The sequence below is a fragment of the Octodon degus genome, unplaced genomic scaffold (genome assembly GCF_000260255.1).
Source record: "Octodon degus isolate 3935 unplaced genomic scaffold, OctDeg1.0 scaffold00015, whole genome shotgun sequence".
NCBI classification, from domain to species: domain Eukaryota; kingdom Metazoa; phylum Chordata; class Mammalia; order Rodentia; family Octodontidae; genus Octodon; species Octodon degus.
In genome coordinates, this window is record NW_004524591.1 from 9,680,452 (window position 1) to 9,686,282 (window position 5,831).

General features: G+C 37.2%; 1 pseudogene; it reads left to right on the forward strand.

The window, feature by feature from the left end:
• Positions 1 to 2,114: 2,114 nt before the first annotated feature.
• LOC101582125 lies at positions 2,115 to 2,814 on the forward strand (annotated as a pseudogene).
• Positions 2,815 to 5,831: the final 3,017 nt, after the last annotated feature.

Here is a 5,831-nt window from a genome sequence, read left to right on the forward strand (position 1 = left end):
TTGTGTTTACATTCTTCTATAATGCTATGACCAGTGCATGTGTGTTTACCTGTGTTAAGTCATGTTTGCATGACTGTGTCACACTGTGGACCTGAGCTAGACAAGCTAAGTAACATCCTCAAGTGTTCATAGATGCCTGAGCTTTGAAAGTGTCTGAGTGGTTCCCACAAACACAAATAAAATCTTAATACAATGTCACTATGCATACAACCCAGAGAGATTAGACTCACCATATCTATTGCTAATGTGGACACAGAGCAACTGGCATAGTGTGTACTATGATGGGAGTATAAATTGGCATCTTTGGATTAGAAATAAGCAACTCCATAAAAATATTAAGCACATATTAGCCACCTGACACCACTATATTGTTCTTAGATAGTTATTAAAGGGAAATGAGAACTCTACATAAATATCTCCACCAGGGGCCAGGGAGGTGGCTCATTGGAATAAGTGCTTCCTGGGCAAGAACAAGGGCCTGAGTTCAATCCCTGCTTCTGCTAAAAAATAAATAAATAAAATAAATAATTAAACCACACCAAATTATGTGCACATATGTTCATAGAATTCATATCTATAGTAGGAAAAAAAGGTAAAAATGTCAAATGTCCATCAACCTGTGAATAAACATACAATGAATACTACTCAGCAAATGACAGAATCTACTAAGGCACAATTAATATGGAAATATCTTAAAATAATTTTGTTGAGTGAAACAAATAAGACTTCTTTGAAAACCTAGAAGATACATATGTATGCTTCCACTTATATAAAATTCTACAAAATAATTTATAATGACAAAAGGCAGAACAATTATTCCTCATTAGCAGGGAATTACAAAGGCCAGATAAAATATTTGGTATGGTAGATATGTTCATTAACTTGACTGTGTGCGATGTATGTGCCAAAACTCAGTAAAAAGTACAAGCTGTTTGACAAATGCCAACTGTACCTCAACAAAGATAAGAATGTATGGTAGCTGCCCTGCTGAGAGTACTAACAGCAGGAAGGGGGAGGGCTCTTGAGTGCTATAATGGTCTCCCTTGATTTGGGTGCCATCTGCACACACATGTTCACCTTCTGAAGGAAATTAAGCTGGCACATGGGATGTGTCTATTTTTAAGTGTATGTTATTTTTTAAATGTTTCACATTAAAATAAATATCTTCTGTCTTTTCTGCAAGTATTGAAATCATGCTTTACTAAAATATAATGAGGAAATATACGGGGACTTTTATTTCATCACTAGGAGTCTTTTCAGAAATATCATGTAAAAAATTCCTTTCCCCTAAAATACTGTTTTTACAAATAGATTTTTCAAAACTCTTCAGCAGCATGTTAATGAAAGACATGTTAAAAACTGTTCTATGAACAAGAATGTTCAGAAAATATGTGTGCCAGCAGTATCTTATCTATGAGGTTTTAATATTTTAAAGTTGGTCATGAGGTATTGCCCTCTCCATGGGCCTATCCAGCCATGAAGTGTTTCTCCCCTATTGTCTTGCCTTTGAGCCAGCTAACTGTGGGCTAGAAATCTCTACAAATTCCGTATTTTCTTTTCTGATAAATCTTCAAGATAAAATTTGATGCTTGGAACTTGAGTAGATTGAAGCAGAAGAAAGTGTGAAAATCTTTGACTAGAGAAACAAGTGAATATAAAAAGAACTAGATAAACAGATACAAGAAAAGGAAGATTCAAGAATGAGGAATCAAAGCACAATTTTTCAGTTGCTAGGTGCAAAAAAGAAATGTAATCTTTTAGAAAAACAATCAGAATATATGCAGACTACGATAAAGCATCCAGAAATGGAGAGAACACCTGCCTTAAAGAAACACATGACTGTAGGAAGAGAACAACATGATTAAACACATGTTAAGAGCCAATTTGTAAAACTAGATCTTCTTGAGAAAAATTATAGCATATTTAATAAGATTCAGAACTTTGCAAAAAAAAAATCAAGAAATCAAAACAGCCATGAAAAAAAAATCAGCCAAGGAAATATATCTAAGCTAAGGCAGCTGAGTTTCAGGATTATCTAAAAAACAAAGAGGCTTACTGTTTAAGAAATACAACTTTATATGCTCACATTAAAAGAATTTTTTTTAAAGTATTCAAAACCACCAAAAAAGAAAGGACCTGGAGATTATGTTGGTGCACAGCCTCATTATAGATTGTGCTTTTGTGATATGTTGTTGGTGGCTGCTGAGTCCCGTCATCCTAGCCATACCCTGCTTGGTAGCTAGTGTTCAGCATGTCTTGCACCAAATGAAACAAAACAGCACAATTTTGTATGATGATCAAGTTGTGAACAAGTGGTCCTTTGGTAAACAAGTATCTTCTCAAGGTAGTAGAAGTGAGAAGTCAGCAACCCCTTCCTTTTCCAACAACGTGAGTGAAGAACTGTCAGAAGTCTTACAGATTTTACAGAATTAATTTGGCAAGATGAGCTAGGGCCACCTGTGGCTTGCAAAATTTGAATGGGAGTCACCAAACACTGAACTGAAAGATGATATAGAGTGTGAACAGTAGGCATCAGTGGAAAGGATGGAAGTGAAAGCCACGAAATAACTAAAGTTCTAAAATACCCAGCACAGCTGGAGAAACAAGCTAGAAAAGCAGAAGGAAGTTAGAGCTGAAAAAAAGACACTTGATGAGGAAGGAAACAGCAGCAGCTGCTCCTCTGGAGTCACAGGGACCACGAGGATGAAGGATTTTGCCAAACTGAGATGTAGAGAAAAAAGCAGAGAAACGGTTCAGTTATTGAAAGTTGCACAAACCATACAAAATTTATTACAAAGCAATAATGCGTGTTGAGGTTACTGACTGTTCATACCAGGTCATAAATTTTGTTCAGATAATCTATATCTGATCAATTGGATAGTGACAGTTAACTTTCCCAGTTTCATGTTCATTTAGGTTGGAGTTAACTAATAGTAGGTTGTAAGGGCCTAGGCGTTATTACACAAGTCTGCGTTATGAAACGCAGCTAAATTTTAAACCATGTACATAAATGGAAACTGAGGAAGTTTTAAAACTTGAGAATTCACATTCATTAAGATGAATGCACTGTAATGGTACATTGTACTTTGTGAACAAATTAACAATATTTTATTTGTGGGTGTAACTTTTTAAAAATTAATTCTCTCTATGTAGCTAAGTTATATTTAAATTTTCAAAATACAAGGCTATCCCACAGGTGACATTGACTTGAAAATTCTTCCTTGGCATCAAATGCCCATTTCTCATTTCTTGTATGACTAATAAATATACTTTGGTGATTGATAGGTGTTTTCTATATTTATGCATTTAAGATGTGTTTTGTTTGCTTTTTTGGTGTTTTAATTATTAATTAACATTAAATATATTTTTATTGCTTCTTCAATCCAGCATTTAAATTTTTGAAGATTGAAGTAATCCTTTACCTATAAAAGTATAAATGAATTTTTAAAAACTATACACATTTTTATGTATTTAGTACAGGGTCTACAGGGTCTCACTACGCAGATCGAATTCATGGTGATCCACCTGTTTACAGCCTCCCAAGCACTGGGATTACAGATATGCATCACCACACCCAGTCTTAATTGCCCTCTCAGCACACCCTTGGGGGCAGGGCCAGCGTGGCACACTGGGCACCAAACTCCGGTCCCTGCACCTAAGCAGGCACTCTAGTCCACTGAGCAATCTGGCCAGCCCTTATTAATGCATTTTTAAGAACACTGGTTCATAATCAAATAAATAAGATTTTGGAAAAAAGCGAGAGAGACAGAAGGGAACTGTTGTGAAGCACACACTTTGCAGCGTTTTCATCTCTGTTTATGCTGATGTTATTCAGACAAGCACTGTGGTTTTAATTTGGAAAGTTAGAGAACCTCTTGAATATTTGCTTTTGTATACAACATAAGGGAATTTAAGAAGTGCGCACAAATAGTTGTCATATTAATGTAAATCTGAACAGATTAAGATATTGCAATTTCAGAAGTTAAATAACAACTATGGTTGTTTACTATCATAATTGAAATGTCTGCTTTCAAATTAGAATATCTGGGTTTGAATCCCCATTCTGTTTTGTCTGTTTGTGAACTTGAGTGTTGAATTTATTCCTCAAAAGGAAATGTCAAAAATTTGATGGTTGTGAGGAAAAAATGACTGAACATGCATTTAGTGAGTAGAACAATGCCTGCTACACAGTATTAAAGGGTTAACTACTAATATTCTTTTTAAGAGTTGCCTTAGTGAGAACCACATGGTAGAAATCATGCTGCTTTATTGGCCTTGACAGACTGGAACTCAAAGTGTCTACCCACTGCTCATCAATCCAGCAAAGACGTGGCAATAGAATTGCATGAGATGCTGTACTTGTTACAACTGCCATCGGAATGCATAGTTAAGTCATAAATTCCTTGAGGGCAGAGACCAAATCTGCTGTCAGTTTTCAGGGTTAAAGGTGAATGTCAATGTCCCATGCTTCTATTAGTATGAGGGAATCCAGGCCCTTTGGAATAAATCTGAAGAGGATCTTGAGCCAAAGTGGTCCATGCCTTGGACCAAGACTAAGATGTGTCAGCAACAGATGGCAGGAGGCTATTTTAATAGAATTCTACTTGGGTGATGCATTTAGAGTTGCCATAATACCACTCAGCAGACCTCCACATTAGAGGACAGCAGAGACCAAGCATAGGCGAGGAAACCAGAGACACTAGAGTCATGCAATATCAGTGAAGTCTGCAGTCAAATCATGCTGCTTGCTACTTAAATGCTTGCGTTTCCTAAGGCTCACATGATCAGTATGTGAGGTTTATGTGGATACCCTCCACAGTGCCTGGTACATGCTTGCACATGATGGGCTTTCTTTTGATAGATATGTTCTTTTAAACATGTAGTACTATCAGAAAGTGAAATAACAATGGCAAAACTAACACTCACTTTCTGACTCTAGCTGCAAAAGGAAAGTAGATAAACAAAACCAAGAGTGGTAAATACATAAGACAGAAAGGAAGATTTTTCTGCAAGGCACAGCAGAATTTAGTCCAACTGGAAATATGCTTGATATCTCAAAGCATGAAGACACTATTTACTTTCCAGGACTTCTTCAGAGGTTAGCCCTGTGAGCAAAGGTCTCTGAAAATGTGCTGGGAAAACCATTTAAATCCAGAGTCTCACAGGGGCTGCCTGCTGCATTGTATAGCTGCTATTTTTAGCCCACATTCATGCTGCTCTGGGTCAGAGTAGGGGCCGTCTGTGGAGAAAGGAACGAATTGCTTGCAGCAAGACACGTTTTGATGAATAATTACTTGTGCTATAATGTGCAGTCAGGGCCAGCTCCATTCCACACAGCAAAAACTAAGCCTTCCAGGGAGTAAACATGGGCTGGCCCTCCACGGCTGCTGCAGCTTCCAGCTCTAATGACACTTGGCAGTGCTGTCAGATGATCAAGAACTAATTGACTTGTTGTAAACTCTGCTGAAAGTCAGCATGAAGGCTGATGTTGTACAACGCAGTCACATTTTTAAAAGCACCTTGTGATCATTAACTATTATCTCCCATCATTCTAAAAAAGTAACTTTTCCTTGTAATTTTAATGTTGTCGTTCCAACTTTGTATTTCTGAACCCAGAAACTTTTGTCTGAATCAGAATCCTCCATTACAAATTCACATATTTATTTTTTATTTTATTTTATTTATTTATTTATTTGTGTGTGTGGTCAGCTCAGCCCACCAGGGGGCGCGGCTGGCTGGCATGTGGTGCTGGGGGATTGAACCGTGGTCCCTGTGGTTTGCCAAGCTTGTTCCAAGTAGGTGCTTTAGACCACTGAGCCATCTCACCAGCC